This window comes from Globicephala melas, chromosome 2 (assembly GCF_963455315.2).
Source record: "Globicephala melas chromosome 2, mGloMel1.2, whole genome shotgun sequence".
Lineage (NCBI taxonomy): Eukaryota > Metazoa > Chordata > Mammalia > Artiodactyla > Delphinidae > Globicephala > Globicephala melas.
The window spans coordinates 113,380,702-113,396,971 of NC_083315.2; the positions used below are offsets into that span (position 1 = coordinate 113,380,702).

A 16,270-nucleotide genomic window follows, 5' to 3' on the forward strand; every position below is an offset into this window, starting at 1 on the left:
CTAATTTTGATTAACTCCTCAGTGAAATCTATTCAGTCCTTTTTGAAGAGATCTCCCTGCAGTCCTGGGGTTTTGCATTCCCGTCTTTTTCTTAGCAAGCTCTTCCTCTTCAGAGCCTGGCATAGACCTGCTGAGATCAATCAGCCAGGGCCCAGGCCTGCCCAACCCAGGCTTAAGTCACGGACTGCGCCCTGCTGGGACACCTCTCTCCAGGGGCTGATGTGGCTTCCCAGCCGGATGTGCCTCTCTGCTTTGAAAGTGTCCATCACAACCCACCATCAGAGCTACCTCAGGGGAGGGCGCAGAGGTGCCTGGCCGTGATCACAGGCCAGAGAGCTGCTGACGTCCAGGAAGGACTCCGAGTCTGACCTCAGGACAGGACTCCACACCACCTTCCACAGGACACACTAAAAAGGGCTCGAACATTTTTTTCCCCAAGTCAGACCAAGAGCTCATTAAATGCAATGTCCAGTTTGAGGCAGGGGGCAATTTCCCATGAATTTAAATAACTTTCTTTAGTGATTTTCAGATAACTATAGACATCAGTGTAGCCTCATTCCGGATCCCCATCTCCTTGAGGTGCAAGCCATACCCAGGGCTCTCCCAGCCCTGGCTGTGCAGAGGGCAGCTCTGGTCTTCAGGAAGGGGATGGAGAAGAGAGGGCTCAGAGGATGTGCCACCAACGCCTGTTTCTCTGACAGCTTTTTGAAGAGGAAGACTGTCCAGCATGGGGCTCACACAGCTGGCCCTGTGGGGCCTTGCTTCTGATGGGCCGCCTGCCATGTGCGGGGCCTTCCGGGTGGCGCGGGCCCCTCCTCGCGTTCACGCGTACTCACCTGCACGTGCCCTGCCTCACCTTCCGGCGGGGTCTCTCCCCTGAGGGTCTGGGCACACCACCCTAGGGGGTCAACCCTTGGGACTCTCCACTCAGCCAGAGCACAGATTACATTGGAAACAGAAGCAACAGAGGAGACACAGGGTGAATTCAAATACTGGTCCTCCAAGGGAAACCTGAAAGGAAGCTGTGCTTGCTTTGAAGATGTCAAAAAGGAATTTGCCCTTTAGTGGCTCATAAGACCATTCCTGGAAGTGAACAGTGATGGGGCCAGGGAGGGCGAGTGACAGCCTCTCCGGCCTCCCCGGCCAGTTGCACAGGCAGGTGCCAGGCAGCTCCCGGCCACTGGGCCTTCACCACCTGTTCATATGCGGGCAGGGCGTGTCGAAGTAGGAAGGGGGCGCTGGGTAGGCTGTGCTTCCCTGGGGTGAGTTGGGCTGGACCTGGAAAGCCATCGCCACAGGGTTCCCAGCAGGATTCATCCCTGTTCCTCCAGGGTCAGTGTAAAACGGCAGCCCCAGCTTCTGGGCTCCTGGAGTGGGGTTCGGGGGCTGCCTGGTGTAAGACACGTTGAATGCCAGCTCCTCGATCAGCGGCGGGGGGTACATGCACCTCCGGATGAAGAAGCCGGCACCACAGCAGAAGAGCACACCCATCATCAGGAGGAACCCAAAGTACCACAGCCTCTGTATGGAGAGGGCCTGCACACAGCACCTGGAGCCGCAGCAGTCCTCGTAAGGGCGGCATCTGTTTGCTACACATCCTGTGGGCAGAATTACAGCGGTTTCCTTCTGGGGAGGCCCTGTAACCGGATGATCAAAGACATATAATATGTTGGATAGCGTCCTTCAAAATACCAGCAATGCTTTTGGGCCTCTGTGCAGTCCACGGGCAGCCCAAGCAGCAGCGCAGCCACACTCCCGGCCAGGCAGCCCACGGCTGCACATCCTCCTGGTCACAGGCGCGGGTCAGCAGCACGAGCCCTGTGAGGGGGCCAGCCAGCTGGCAGGCGGGATCCCAGCCGGGGTCGCAGGGGCTCGGGCAGGCGGGCGGGGAGCCGGGCTGAGTCACGCAGCCCTTGCCGCATTTGCCACGGGCTCGCGTGTCAGAAAAAGCTTTTGACAAAATTCAACACCCATTTATGATAAAAACTCTCTAGAAAGTGGGCATAGAGGGAACCTACCTCAAAATAATAAAGGCCATATACAACAAACCCACAGCAAACATCATTCTCAACAGTGAAAAACTGAAAGCATTTCCACTAAGATCAGGAACAAGACAGGGATGTCTACTCTCGACACGATTATTCAACATAGGTTTGGCAGTCCTGGCCACGGCAATCAGAGAAGAAAAAGAAATAAACGGAATCCAAATTGGAAAAGAAGAACTAAAGCTGTCACTGTTTGCAGATGACATGATACTATGCATATATGATCCTAAAGATGCCACCAGAAAACTACTAGAGCTAATCAATGAATTTGGTAAAGTTGCAGGATACAAAATTAATGCACAGAAACCTCTTGCATTCCTATACACTAACAATGAAAAATCAGAAAGAGAAATTAAGGAAACAATCCCATTCACCACTGCAACAGAAAGAATAAAATACCTAGGAATAAACCTACCTAAGGAGGTAAAACACCTATACTCAGAAAACTATAAGACATTGATGAAAGAAATCAAAGATGACCCAAACAGATGGAGAGATACACCATTTCTTGGATTGGAAGAATCACTATTGTGAAAATGACTATACTACCCAAAGCAAGATACAGATTCAATGCAATCCCTATCAAATTACCAATGGCATTTTTTACAAAACTAGAGCAAAAAATCTTAAAATTTGTACGGAGACACAAAAGACCCCGAATAGACAAAGCAATCCTGAGGGGAAAAAATGGAGCTGGAGGAATCAGACTCCCTGACTTCAGACTATACTACAAAGCTTCAGTAATCAAGACAATATGGTACTGGCACATAAACAGAAATATAGATCAGTGGAACAGGATAGAAAGCCCACAGATAAACCCAGGCACCTATAGTCAACTAATCTATGACAAGGGAGGCAAGGATATACAATGGAGAAAAGACAGTCTCTTCAATAAGCGGTGCTGGGAAAACTGGACAGCTACATGTAAAAGAATGAAATTAGAGCACTCCCTAACACCATACCAAAAATAAACTCAAAATGGATTAGAGACCTAAATGTAAGACCAGACACTATAAAACTCTCAGAGGAAAATATAGGAAGAACACTCTTTGACATAAATCACAGCAAGATCTTTTTTGACCCACCTACTAGAGTAACAGAAATAAAAACAAAAATAAACAAATGGGACTCAATGAAACTTAAAAGCCTTTGCACAGCAAAGGAAACTATAAACAAGACGAAAAGACAACCCTCAGAATGGAAGAAAATATTTGCAAATGAATCAACAGACAAAGGATTAATCTCCAAAATATATAAACAGCTCATGCAACTCAATAGCAAAAAAACAAACAACTCAATCAAAAAATGGGTGGAAGACCTAAATAGACATTTCTCCAAAGAAGACATACAGATGGCCAAGAGGCACATGAAAAGATGCTCAAGATCACTAATTATTAGAGAAATGCAAATCAAAACTACAATGAGGTATTACCTCACACCAGTCAGAATGGGCATCATCAGAAAATCTATAAACAAAGGGAACCCTCTTGCACTGTTGGTGGGAATGTAAATTGATACAGCCACTGTGGAGAACAGTATGAAGATTCCTTAAAAAACTAAAAATAGAATTACCATATGACCCAGCAATCCCACTACTGGGCAGATACCCAGAGAAAACCATAATTCAAAATGACACATGCACCCCAATGTTCATTGCAGCACTATTTACAATAGCAAGGTCACAGAAGCAACCTAAATGCCCATCAACAGACAAATGGATAAAGAAGATGTGGTACATATATACAATGGAATATTACTCAGCCATAAAAAGGAACAAAATTGGGTCATTTGTAGAGCCGTGGATGGACCTAGAGACTGTCACACAGAGTGAAGTTAAGTCAGAAAGAGAAAAACAAATATCATATATTAACGCATATATCTAGAAATCTAGAAAAATGGTACAGATGAACCGGTTTGCAAGGCAGAAATAGAGACACAGATGTAGAGAACAAACGTATGGACACCAAGGGGGGAAAGCGGGGGGCAGGGGGATAGAGGTGGTGGGATGAATTGTGAGATTGGGATTGACATATATACACTAATATGTATAAAACAGATAACTAATAAGAACCTGCCCTATAAAAAATAAATTAATTAAAATTTTTTTTTAAAGGCTGTGTAGGGGCTTCCCTGGTGGCGCAGTGGTTGAGAGTCCGCCTGCCGATGCAGGGGACACAGGTTCGTGCCCCGGTCCGGGAAGATCCCACATGCCGCGGAGCAGCTGGGCCCGTGAGCCATGGCCGCTGGGCCTGCGTGTCCGGAGCCTGTGCTCCGCAACAGGAGAGGCCACAACAGTGAGAGGCCCGCGTACCGCAAAAAAAAAAAAAAAAAAAAGGATGTGTAGATGGTAGACCCCACACACGCAAGGCATATGGCACTCATACTCATGCTCACATATTCACACACACACAAACTGCTTGCAGCTGTCCAGAGAGAGGAATGGCCCAATTACCCTGCAACCAGTACCCAATTCCATGGCGACTGGATTTCCAGAAAGACAAAGCTGACGGACGCTGGGGTCCCCGGCGTGGGAACAACTGCCAGGGTCCCCATCAGGTACCCAATAACTGTGAATGAGTGGACCTTATGAACAAATGGGGCCACTGGGCAGTTTGACCAGCATTAAGACAAAGACAAAGCACCTCATCTGGAGTCTTGTACATCCACAGAAATGGTCTAGCCAGAGGCAGCCAACACTGAACCTGGGATCTCTTCTCACTGGAAAATTACCCTTCCACCACACCCACCCCTTTCCCAATTCTCCCCTCACCCTGGTGAAAGCTCACAGGCAGTGTCCCACCCACCCTAGCTCACTTCCCATTCACTCACTCATTCAGCAAACGTTAACAGGCACCCACTGTGTGTCAGTCAATGTGCCAGGCCCTGGAGAGACAGGGAGGCCAGACACAGCCTGCTTCTCAGCCCTGCTGGGGACAGGGAGGGAGCCGTCCCTCTGTTCCTCTCATTCGGGGCACGCTCCACACCAGGCCAGCTCTTCAGAGAACCATGGCTTCTCCATTTCTTCTTCCTGAGGCCTCACCCTCGTGCAGGAGCAGCAGCTCAGAAAATCTCTGTCTTTTCACTTGCATTACAGGATTTTTTTTTAAAATAGCAGCAGCAGCCTTGCCTTCCAAGAAGCCTGTGGCTTTGGTTAATATTTACATGTATTTGCAATTCCTTTGTACACACGGAAGGGGAAAGAAAGGGTGGGGAAGGGAGTTTTGCCAGGGAATGAAAATGCACCCCGGGCCCATCCTCAAAGTGCTATTGCAATTGCCAACTTAAAATCAAGATGCAACTTGTTTAGCTAAAATTCAGGTAATTTCTGTCACTCCTACTCTGGCCCTTCTTCCCCTGCAAACTCGCAGCTCCTTAGCTGGCCTGTGCATCGGTCCCATTCATGTGTGAGGGAGCTGTAGCTGGTCTTGGGCTTATATGCACTGGAAATTTTCTTTTTCTAATTCTGCAGGTTTGGGTCATTTTCAGAGAGCTCTGTGTGCACCCTCTGGTGGCTGACCGAAAATTTTACCTGCAAAAATTATAGTTGAACTGGGAAGGCTTTATTTGGCAGTCAGGCTCTGTGGCTGGATGGTGGACATTGTGAGTTTATGCGCTGTACTTTGTACCACCTCTTCCATCACACAATACATGGCTGGAACCGTGGCTCTGCCCTCTCAGAAGGACTGGCACCTTATAGAAAGGGCAGAGCTAAGACACAAGGCCTCCTTGTTTTTCCAGATCAGCCTGGGTGGGGAGGATGAAGGGAGCACTTCCTTGGGCTCTCAGAGGACTCAGCCCTGAAGGAGAAGCCACTGCCTTCCCGGAGCAGGCCAGGCTTGAACAGCATTCTTCCCAGAGTTCCCGCTCCTCCGCTGGTCCTAGGGGCAGCCATTCCTGAGAATCGTCCTGGTCTGTGGGCAAGAGCAGGGACGGGAGGGAGCGTGGAGGAAGAGAGGCAGAAAGGAAAACTCTCCACCTCAGGATGACGCCCCAGGCCCTCAAGTCAGGGGACCTGATGAGCATAACTGTTCTGTCAACACGATAAATGCCGGCACCTCATTTTCCTTAGCTCGTTCTTCTCCAAGGATTTTATTAGTCTCAGGAGAGTCCCCAAAGTCAGCTCAGGTTGCCTTCATTTTGCAAAAAGAGGCCCCACGAGGTTAAGGACAAATGTGACGTCACCCAGCCTGCCAGCGCAGGCCAAGCCTGGAGTTTTCTCACCTGCCGGGTTATGATGCTTTGATATTTACCTGCAGCCCGCGGTCTCAGTCACCTCCGCCCCGCACTCTATCAGAGCAAACCACTCTCAACCAGCAAACCGTGGCGAGACCTCTGAGGAGCAAGATCTTAAGGAAGGGCACACTTTGAGGCACAGGGAAGTGCTGTGTCACAAGTGGGTTCCGGAAGCTGGCAAGAGAACCAGGTGGCTCCGACTCCAGATTCTGCAATCTTAGGCCCAAGCCCTATCATTTACCTGGAAACTAAGAGGTGCTGTCTACCAGGAGCAGCCTTCTTTATTGCCACCATTTTTCATTTGCTTTCCTTCAAAACCAGGCCCCAGGGCACAAGGGAAGCCCAGCTCCCGATGAGCCATCAGTCACCCCACACTGGTGGTGGCAGCCCCGTTCTGCCCGGCTGGGTCTGAGAGCACCACGGGGCGGCGGGAAAATGTCCTTGGTGGGCAGCCCAGAAGCTAAGATGTGACTGGAGCAGAGCAAGAAAAACAAACAGAACAAAACAAAACCCAGTGTGACCACATCTGTGGGAACAGACCATTCAACTACACTCAGAGCCATCACCCCGGAGGCAGGGCAGTCCGGGGAGCTCCTGTTGAATCTGAACTGAGCGTGTGGATTTCTCCCTCTAACCTGTGCTTCCAGCAGATGAAAATACTATTGCGAGGTCACTATGTGCCAAACACGCAGGATGGAGCAGGTATCGTGCTCACTGCAGCTAAAGGAGAGCTGCCGCCCACTCTAAACCCTTCATACAGATTACCTCATTAGGCCTCGTGACAACCAAATGAAGGAGGTACAGCTAATCCCCCATAAAAGAGGACACTGAGACAGAGAAATTACATAATCTGCATCATGCATGTTGCCAGTGGTGGAGTCAGGATCCAACCCTAGCCATCTGGCTTCAGAGCTGGTGCTCTTAAACCACTTCACCCTGTGGTTTCCTCCAGTATGTGCTAAGAGCTCCTTGAGCCTTCATAAAAGCTGCACACAGTATGTCCTAGCACCCCCATTTTACTGATGAGAAAACAGAATCATAGAGGAGCTGAAGAAGGTTATACAGCTAGCAAGAGGCAGAGCCAGAACTTGAATCCAGGTAGGTAGACTCCTGAATCCCAGCTCTAATCACCACACTCTACCACCTCCCTTTAAGCCAGGGCAGTTTTCCAATGCTCCCACTCACTAGGTTTTGCAAAATTCCTGCTGGATGTTGGCAAGCACCACTCTGGCTTTGCGGCTCACCCCAGAGCCCAGGGAGAGGCCCTCCTGCCCTCCCAGAGGCAGATGTGAAGGGGCACCTGGCCCTCCGCACACTGCTCCAGGGATTCCCCCCCGCCGCCCCGCAGGAGCTAGTGGGTTCATTGCCACTGCTGACTAGCAAAGTAACCCGAGTCTTGATTCTGCCCCTGTCACCTGGGTTTGTCTATGTGGGGCTTCAGACCTGGGAAGGTGTCCCTCTCTCCTTAGCCAGATTATTCCTATTTCCTTGGAAGCACAAATGTTTATTTTATGGGACATAAAGGCAGAGTCAGTTCCTTCACGGGGTATCAGGCTCCCCAGGGCTCCCCCTGGACGGCCACTCAGGAAATTGGGAAGCCTGGCTCAACCGCAGCGCTGCTCTGAGGGGCCAGCATCCATAGGGTGTTACTGCATTTTCCATTTGAATTAACGTTGATTAAATCAAACGTTTAGCTGTTTGATTAAGAAATATCTCAGGCAGATTTTTCTCCTTTCTGGCTTATTGATCACATAGCCGGCTCCCTTCCAAAAGAGATTCTGGCCTTTGTCTTTTAAGGTTCATGTTCTGCTAGGTTGAGCGGTTGAGTTGTATCAAATGGGATCGACACCATGACCCCAACTTTAAATCGCCTGGTGCCTGTGCTGGCTGCCTCCCATCTGTCACTCCAGAGCTCCCTTCACACTTCTCCAACCTGCTGTGTGTGTGTGCCAGGGGGCTGGCCTACAAGGACACATCAGTGGGTTCCTTATCCTCTGGCTTTCATTGGATCCATTTGATGGAGGTCACTGGCAGTAAAGAAGTAGGCAGGAGGTGAGAGAAGCCAAGGGGATTGTCCCCTGGCTCTCTTCCTGCCAGGCTACCTTGGATTATCTGTGTCCCACCACTGAGGCCACAACTCATACATTCTATCATATATTCTAGTAACCGCTGGTGGTTATAAACTACCCCTAACACTTAATAGCTTAAAACAACCGCAAACATTTACTTTACTGATGAAGCTATCATTTGGACAGGGCTTGGTGGGGCAACTCATCTCTGTTCCACGTGGCATACGCTGGGGCAGCTTGACTAGGGTTGGAGAATCCACTTCCAAGATGGCTGGCAAGTTGGTGTAGGTTATGGTCTGGGCAAGCTTAGTCAGGACTTAGCAGAGGCCTCAGCTCTCGAGGTGGGCCTCTACTTGGGGCTGTTAGACTTCCTCCCAGCAAGGTGTCCATGTTCCAAGAGCAACTGTCCAAAGGAAAGGAAATGGAAGTTTCCAGTCTCTTAAGACCTGGGCCTGGAAACAGATACAACACCACTTCTGCCATGTTCTGTTGGTCAAAGCAGTTGCAGAGGCCCCTCTTATTCAAGGAGAAAGAACATAGACCCCACTCTTGATGAAAAGGGTATCAGAGAATTTTATCTATCTTTAATCCACTACATTTTATAAGTGCCCCTCCTATGGCTATTCCCTCCAGGTTCCAATAACTGGTCTCCTCCCTTGCTCCATCGGGCCGGGGGTGGAGCAGCTCGCTCCCTGACAGTGCTTGCCCAAGGTGCTACACCACCCCTGGTTTCCCAAACCCTGATCACACATCTGTAACAGTCTCTTTACTAAACTCCCCCTCAAAATATCCAGCTGGAGTGTACCCAGGTATTTGCTGGGACCCTGGCAACGTTCCTCTGTCAAGTTCTTCTTTGCCACACGGGAATATCCCATGAGACCACCCTCCTCAGGACCTTTCCTCCCAACTCCCACCAGCCCCCACGCTCCCCACACTCCAATCTCCTTTCAACTTTACCTAGTGCTTTCCTGGGAAGACCTCTGCTCAGTCATTAACTGCGGTAATTTATCAAAATAACTCGTGCTTCCATGCTTCCAGGGTGCTCAAAGGCTTCATGCCCACCTCACCCAGGAAAATGGTTCCACAGTTATAGAACGCTACAGTTAAATCTAAATCCAAAGAGAAATGCCTAAAGGTAGAAATGTGTGACCCTCCAATTAAGCTAATAAGGGCGTCCTTTTGGTCCAGCTAGCCTGTCAGATCCCCTCAGACCACACAGACAACCTCCAAACCTTCCTGCTCTTAGCCTCCCCTAGACATTTACCGTGACCTTGGATCCCCAGGCAGAGATTGACGATCTATTTTCCTTTCTTTGGCTTTTCCCTGACGACTCTCATGCCTTCAATGTGGGAACTGTAACTGATAAATTCAGGACTCGGGCAAAAGGGCATATTTACTGCCCCAATGCCTCATTTCATTCAAAGACAAGTGTATTTCCAGTAATTGAGAAGGAACAAAGGTTGTATTTCTATGACACTGTAAAAGATAGCATTTTCTGGATTCTTATCTGGAACTCTGATAGTTATGGTATCTGTCACGTACTTAATCAGCAGAGACGAGAAAGGCAGCACTAAACTATCTCTGAAGCACTTTCTTATCGTCTATTACTTCCAGAACTTCTTTTCATTAATGAATTCATTGAAGAAATATTTATTTGAACATTTGCTGTATGTGCCAGGCACTGTATGAAGCACTGGGAACAATGATGAGCAAAAACAGATGAACTAAAAATACATGACACAAAGATTTACACAAATAAATGGGATATAACACACTGGGATACCAGCTTCCTTGTAATATGAGGGTGTATAATAGGGAGATAGTGATAATCAGTGAGGTCAGGGATAGGTTTCTGTCACCCTTAAGTTGCACTAATGCTCCCGCCCTCTACCAAGCTCAACCCTGCCCTGCGATAATGTAGAATAGATAAAATGAAAGTGTTAGCCCTGTTGCTTGTAGCCCTGAGCTGCTGAGTGCTAGGGACCTCCACCTACAGTAGCCCTGTCAGGTCCCCAGTCAAACCCACCCACCCTTTGAGATATCAGGAGAACCACTCCCATCAGTGGCAGGTATGTGGAGTCTGTCTAGGGCTTCTTCTAAAGCACAGTGAACCTTGTTTCACAGTGACACATCCAGGTCTTCCATGATGTCTACCTGTTGCCACGTCAAGTTGTCCAAGGTTTCTCTACCAAGCAGTCCCAGCCCCATTTACTAGGATGCCTCAGAGGTAATGTTGCCAGAGATGTCAGTGGCGTATCTGGCTCAACTCTTTGCCCAGGTCTTTTTTTTTTTTTAACTGAAGTATAGTTGATTTACAATGTTGTGTTAGTTTCAGGTGTACAGCAAAGTGATTCAGTTATACATACGTATATATGTTCTTTTTCAGAGTCTTTTCCTATACAGTTATTACAAAATACTGACTATAATTCCCTGTGCTATTCAGTAGGTCCTTGTTGGTAATCTATTTTATATATAGTAGTGTGTATCTGTTAATCTCAAGCTCCTAATTTATCCCTCCTCACCCCCTTTCCCCTTTAGTAACCATAAATTTGTTTTCTATGTCTGCAACTATTTCTGGTTTGTAAATAAGTTCATTTGTATCATTTTTTTAGATTCCACATATAAGTGATAACATGATATTTGTCTTTGTCTGACTGACTTCACTTAGTATGATAATCTCTAAGTCCATCTATGTTGCTGTAAATGGCATTATTTCATTCTTTTTTATGGCTGAGTAATATTCCATTGTCTATAGATACCACATATTCTTTACCCATTCATCTGTAGATGGATATTTAGGTTGCTTCCGTGTCTTGGCTATTGTAAATAGTGCTGCAATGAACACTGGGGTGCATGCATCGTTTCGAATTAGAGTTTTCTCTGGATATATGCCCAAGTTCAGGTCTTTAAAGAGCTGGGTTTTATACCTTCCCTGAGTCCATGTGCTACAGGATCCTACGGAAGTCTTTCTACCATGAAGCTGGGTATTACTGTCCTGATATTTACTCTGAGTTGCTCCTCTCCTTATAGCTAATCATGGGGGAAACTGCACATTTAGGCAGTAGCCAAGGTTCTCTGGGCCCCACGTTCACTCTGTCTTCTCAGGAGAGCCAGGCGCAGTGGGCAGCCCCCCGGGGATTCTGTGTCCTCCAGATGCTGCCCATGTTACTAGAGCAGACACCCCATCAAGCCCTGCCCTGCCCTGCCCTGCCCTCCTCCTCCCTGCCTGTGTGTGCAGAACGTGCGTCTGCCTCACAGCTGAGGCCCACGTGTTAGGATGAGTGTTCCCATCTGAGGATGCTAGTCTGGTAAGGCAGCAAACAGCTGCTGAGAGAAACATGAATCAGAATTGGATATAAATGCTGGTGCTGCCACGTACCAGCTACGTGCAATTGGGCACCATCCTGAAACAGCCTCAGTTTCTTCATCGGCCCAAACAATGAGATAATCATTTCCACCTTCCCAGAATAAATAATAGCAACCCTACGCAATGCTGGGAACCCAGAAGGCTATACTCAGCCATCTGCTCCAAGACTAAAAAGCAAAGGTGCAGATCATGAAAAACACACTCCACTTGCTGAAATAAAACACTCTATCCCGGAGAGGAGGACGGCATCCTGAACACTTCGGTGGCAGAGAAGTCAGATCCTGCAAAGAGCACCGGGGTAGGGGTTGAGTTGGGCTTCCACGTGCAGTGGAAGTTGAAGGGGTGCGACAGGAGGAGGCCCGCCAGATCTAAGAGGTTCTGTCAGTCCGAGGGCGCAAGTGTGGATATGGGCAAGGCTTCAGACAGAGCGGGCCCACTGCCCTAAATTGCTGCACTGACCTTCACTCAGGCCAGCCTGTGCAGAGAAGGAGGGAGTAACACCGACACGTGCCCCACGCGCCCCTAGAAAGGGCGAGCTAGTGCCTCCCCACTTCTGGGACCACCTACAGGATCTGCGAAGGGGTCTAACGCCACCAACACCACCAGCAAACGAGCCTTGACGACCCCTCCAAGCTGAGTCCAGAGAGGAAGAGCCTCCCTCTGCCTGGCTTGGAAAGAGGCTGCAAGAGGCAACAGCCCCTGGGGCTCAGCACAGCGGGCCAGCTTCCAGAGCTTCTGAATAAATGCATGTTGTGCTGCACGCCCAGAGGACAAGACTGCCTCTCTTTGGGTGACCTTGCTGCCAGCAGCGCTTCTGTTAGCGCGTGGACTTTCATCATATTCAAAAGAGTCTACATTTGAAAGAAGTTAAGCCGAAGGAAGCTGGGAAAAAAGGAGTCAGAAGAAGCCCGCTGGGATAGCATAACCCTTCAACCAAGTTGTCACCCGGGGCCTAAGTGCGTCGTGGGCAGTACACAGAGGGGGGCTTTCTCTCTCACACACATTTTGCCAAAAGCAAGGCTTACCCGAATCACCGTGATCATCATCGCAGTTACTGAGAGTTGACCATGTGCCTGGAGCCTTACTGAGCACTCCCCACCCATCGTGGAATTCAACCCTCACAACCAGTCCGTGAGGTAAGTGTATCTCTGTTATACAAACAGGGAAACCGAAGCTCAGAGATGACAGAGCACCAGCCCCGGGTCATCACTGTTGATAAGTGGTAAAGCCGCAAGATTACTCTTTGTGAAGAGTAATGAAGAAAAGTACAGCATCTTCGCATTAGAGTCCCGTCGGGACAAGGGCTTCAAAGTTACAGACTCTCAAGATGAGAAGGGACTTTAAAGTCACCCCAGTCACTCACTCCAGGCTTCTCTGTCTCCTGTCCACCAAGGGCAAGAAGGACGGATCCCTGGGCCCTCGGTGAAACATCACCTCATCCCTGTGCTCTTCCCCAGACGGCACACACTGTAAATTGTGCCCGGGAGGATTCGAGTACTTCCTTCTTTTTTTTTTTCAACATCTTTATTGGAGTATAATTGCTTTACAATGGTATGTTAGTTTCTGCTTTATAACAAAGTGAATCAGTTATACATATACATATATCCCCGTATCTCTTCCCTCTTGCTTCTCCCTCCCTCCCACCCTCCCTATCCCACCCCTCTAGGTGGACACAAAGCACCGAGCTGATCTCCCTGTGCTATGCGGCTCCTTCCCACTAGCTATCTATTTTACGTTTGGTAGTGTATATATGTCCATGCCACTCTCTCACTTTGTCCCAGCTTACCCTTCCCCCTCCACATATCCTCAATCCATTCTCTAGTAGGTCTGTGTCTTTATTCCCATCTTACCCCTAGGTTCTTCATGACCTTTTGTGTTTTTTTGTTTTTGTTTTTTTTTTAGATTCCATATATATGTGTTAGCATGCGGTATTTGTTTTTCTCTTTCTGACTTACTTCACTCTGTATGACAGACTCTAGGTCCATCCACCTCACTACAAATAACTCCATTTCGTTTTTTTTTATGGCTGAGTAATATTCCATTGTACATATGTGCCACATCTTCTTTATCCACTCATCTGTCGATGGACATTTAGGTGGCTTCCATGTCCTGGCTATTGTAAATAGTGCTGCAATGAACATTGTGGTACATGACTCTTTTTGAACTATGGTTTTCTCAGGGTATATGCCCAGTAGTGGGATTGCTGGGTCATATGGTAGTTCTATTTTTAGTTTTTTAAGGAACCTCCATACTGTTCTCCATAGTGGCTGTATCAATTTACATTCCCACCAACAGTGCAAGAGGGTTCCCTGTTCTCCACACCCTCTCCAGCATTTATTGTTTCTACACATGAAAGAATGCTCAACATCATTAATCATGAGAGAAATGCAAATCAAAACTACAATGAGATATCATCTCACACCGGTCAGAATGGCCATCATCAAAAAATCAGGTACTTCCTTCTTATCTCATCTTCTTATTTAGGAAGTTCAGAGAGAGATGTGGCTTCGAGGGCCTGTGACCTGTGAGTCACACAGCGCCCCTTGCTCAGAAGGGTCCCATGCTGGATTTACTGCTTTGCTGTCACTGCCTTGAAATTGTTAATAAAATTTTTAACAAGGGATCCTGTATTTTCATTTTGCAGTGAGTCCCGCAAATGTCATATCTGATTGTGGACAGAGCTTTAGGTTTAGGGCAGGGAGAGGCAGCCATTCAAACTACAGTTAGCGTCTTTTGCCTGTACCCTCTTCTCATAGAAGTGGGCTGCCTGGTGACAACACCACAAGTGATGAAGCCCAAAGGGCACTGATGTGCCCCTTTCCAACAAATGCAGATAAAACAGATACTTTAAATGTGTCAATATGGGAGAAATTGTTTTCTCAAAAATTTAACTGTATTGTACCTGGTATCGATACCAACCACTAAAGCCGGCCACTGTCTCTCTCAGGTTTTCCTTGATTTCATAAAAAACCACAACGAGCTTGCCACCCTTTCCTCAACACTGCTGAGTTCGGGAATTTCAAGTGTACAATCACAGCAATCGTCCCAATTTTGCACAGATTTCCACAGCAGTACAGACGGTTAAAAGGAAGAAAAGGAGCATTGTTTGCTGTCCAATTATGGGGAGCATGCAGGAACAGGATTGGAAGTCCTGATGTCAAAAACTCCTGTGTTGATCACACCCTACGCTTCCGGACATGCTTTAACAGTGTTTAAAAGCCAGAGGCCTGGATAAAGAGAAAACAACCCTTAGTCATTTTCCTAGGACTGTGATCCCCTGAAATAGCATTTGCTTTCACCCAAAGACAAAAGGGAAAATACGAGTAGAGAATCTGTGTTTGTGGAGAATTCGGCTCCTCCAAATCTTGATTTCATGGCACTTAAAAGTATGTCGGTGATATGAGCCCAGCGCGCGCACACACAATTTTACCTCTTTAACTCAAAGCCCAGGGATTTTTCTCTTCTAGGTCTGGTGCTAGAATAGCTGACACTAGTGATATTTATTCCAAGGCACCATTCATTCATTCCTTCCTTCATTCACTGACAAGGTCAGTTCAAAACATGTGGGTCCCCTGAATAGGCTAAGAGTTCAGCACCCCTTCCATCAATATGCTTTTATTATTTGTTCAGCATCTGCTTAATGGAGGTGGGGAAAGCTGATTTGATATCAATAAAAAATGAAAATGTCTTTGTTTATAACCCACATGTCAACTATCCTTCTCATCCTCTTCTGAGTGTTTTCAAAGCACAATTCCACTCGCAGAAGAGCATTGGTGAGCGATGTAATTTACTGACATGCCGACATGGTGATGTAGAAAGGCATTTACATTGCACAGCAGACAGTGCTGTGCTTGAAAATTCCCAATACCACATGTGTAGGACAAGGATATATGTTCCAAGTAGACAAAACAAAAATGTGTTTAAAATAAACCTGCTCCTTTATCCTCACCTTTTTATTATTACTCTTGCCCTCACTCATCTTCTTGTCTCCAGAGTCTGACATGTCAGTGGAATTAGTGCATCCCTGGTTAATCCAGGCAGTATGACCAGGAAGCAGAACAAAGGCAGCAAACTCTTCTAGTGCTTGTAGTGAGCAAAGACTGGCCATCCCAGAGTGGCCACTGAACCCGTATTCCCCTCGCCTCTCCCAAACATCTCCTCCACCCCACACCCACCTACACAGTCATGCTCACACAGTCTGAGAAAACCCACCTCCCACCAGAAAAGCCGGACTCTGACACAGTCTGTTAATATAACTCAAAGGGCCTGCTGCCCATCTCGTACTTGCCTGGACCTCCCCCATCGGGGTTCAAGGGCCCAGGGCCCACTCTGAAATTGCTTCTGTAAACTAGATGTATGATCCTCTCTGAAGGGTCACCCTTATCTGGGATCTCTCCAGTAGAAGGCCTCCTGGGAAAGAAGATCGTAAAATCTGGAAACAGACAATGGGGAGCTAGAACCGACCAGGACTCTGGGCACCAGGGAGAAAAGGCCCCAAATGCCTGCAGGAGTGGGACGGAGAGGAGAGGGGCGTATAAGAAGCTAAGGGGAAAGGC

At 47.8% G+C, this 16,270-nt stretch overlaps 1 pseudogene; it reads right to left on the minus strand.

Moving 5' to 3' along the window:
- Positions 1-1,069: 1,069 nt before the first annotated feature.
- LOC115852070 (WW domain binding protein VOPP1-like) lies at positions 1,070-11,775 on the minus strand (annotated as a pseudogene).
- Positions 11,776-16,270: the final 4,495 nt, after the last annotated feature.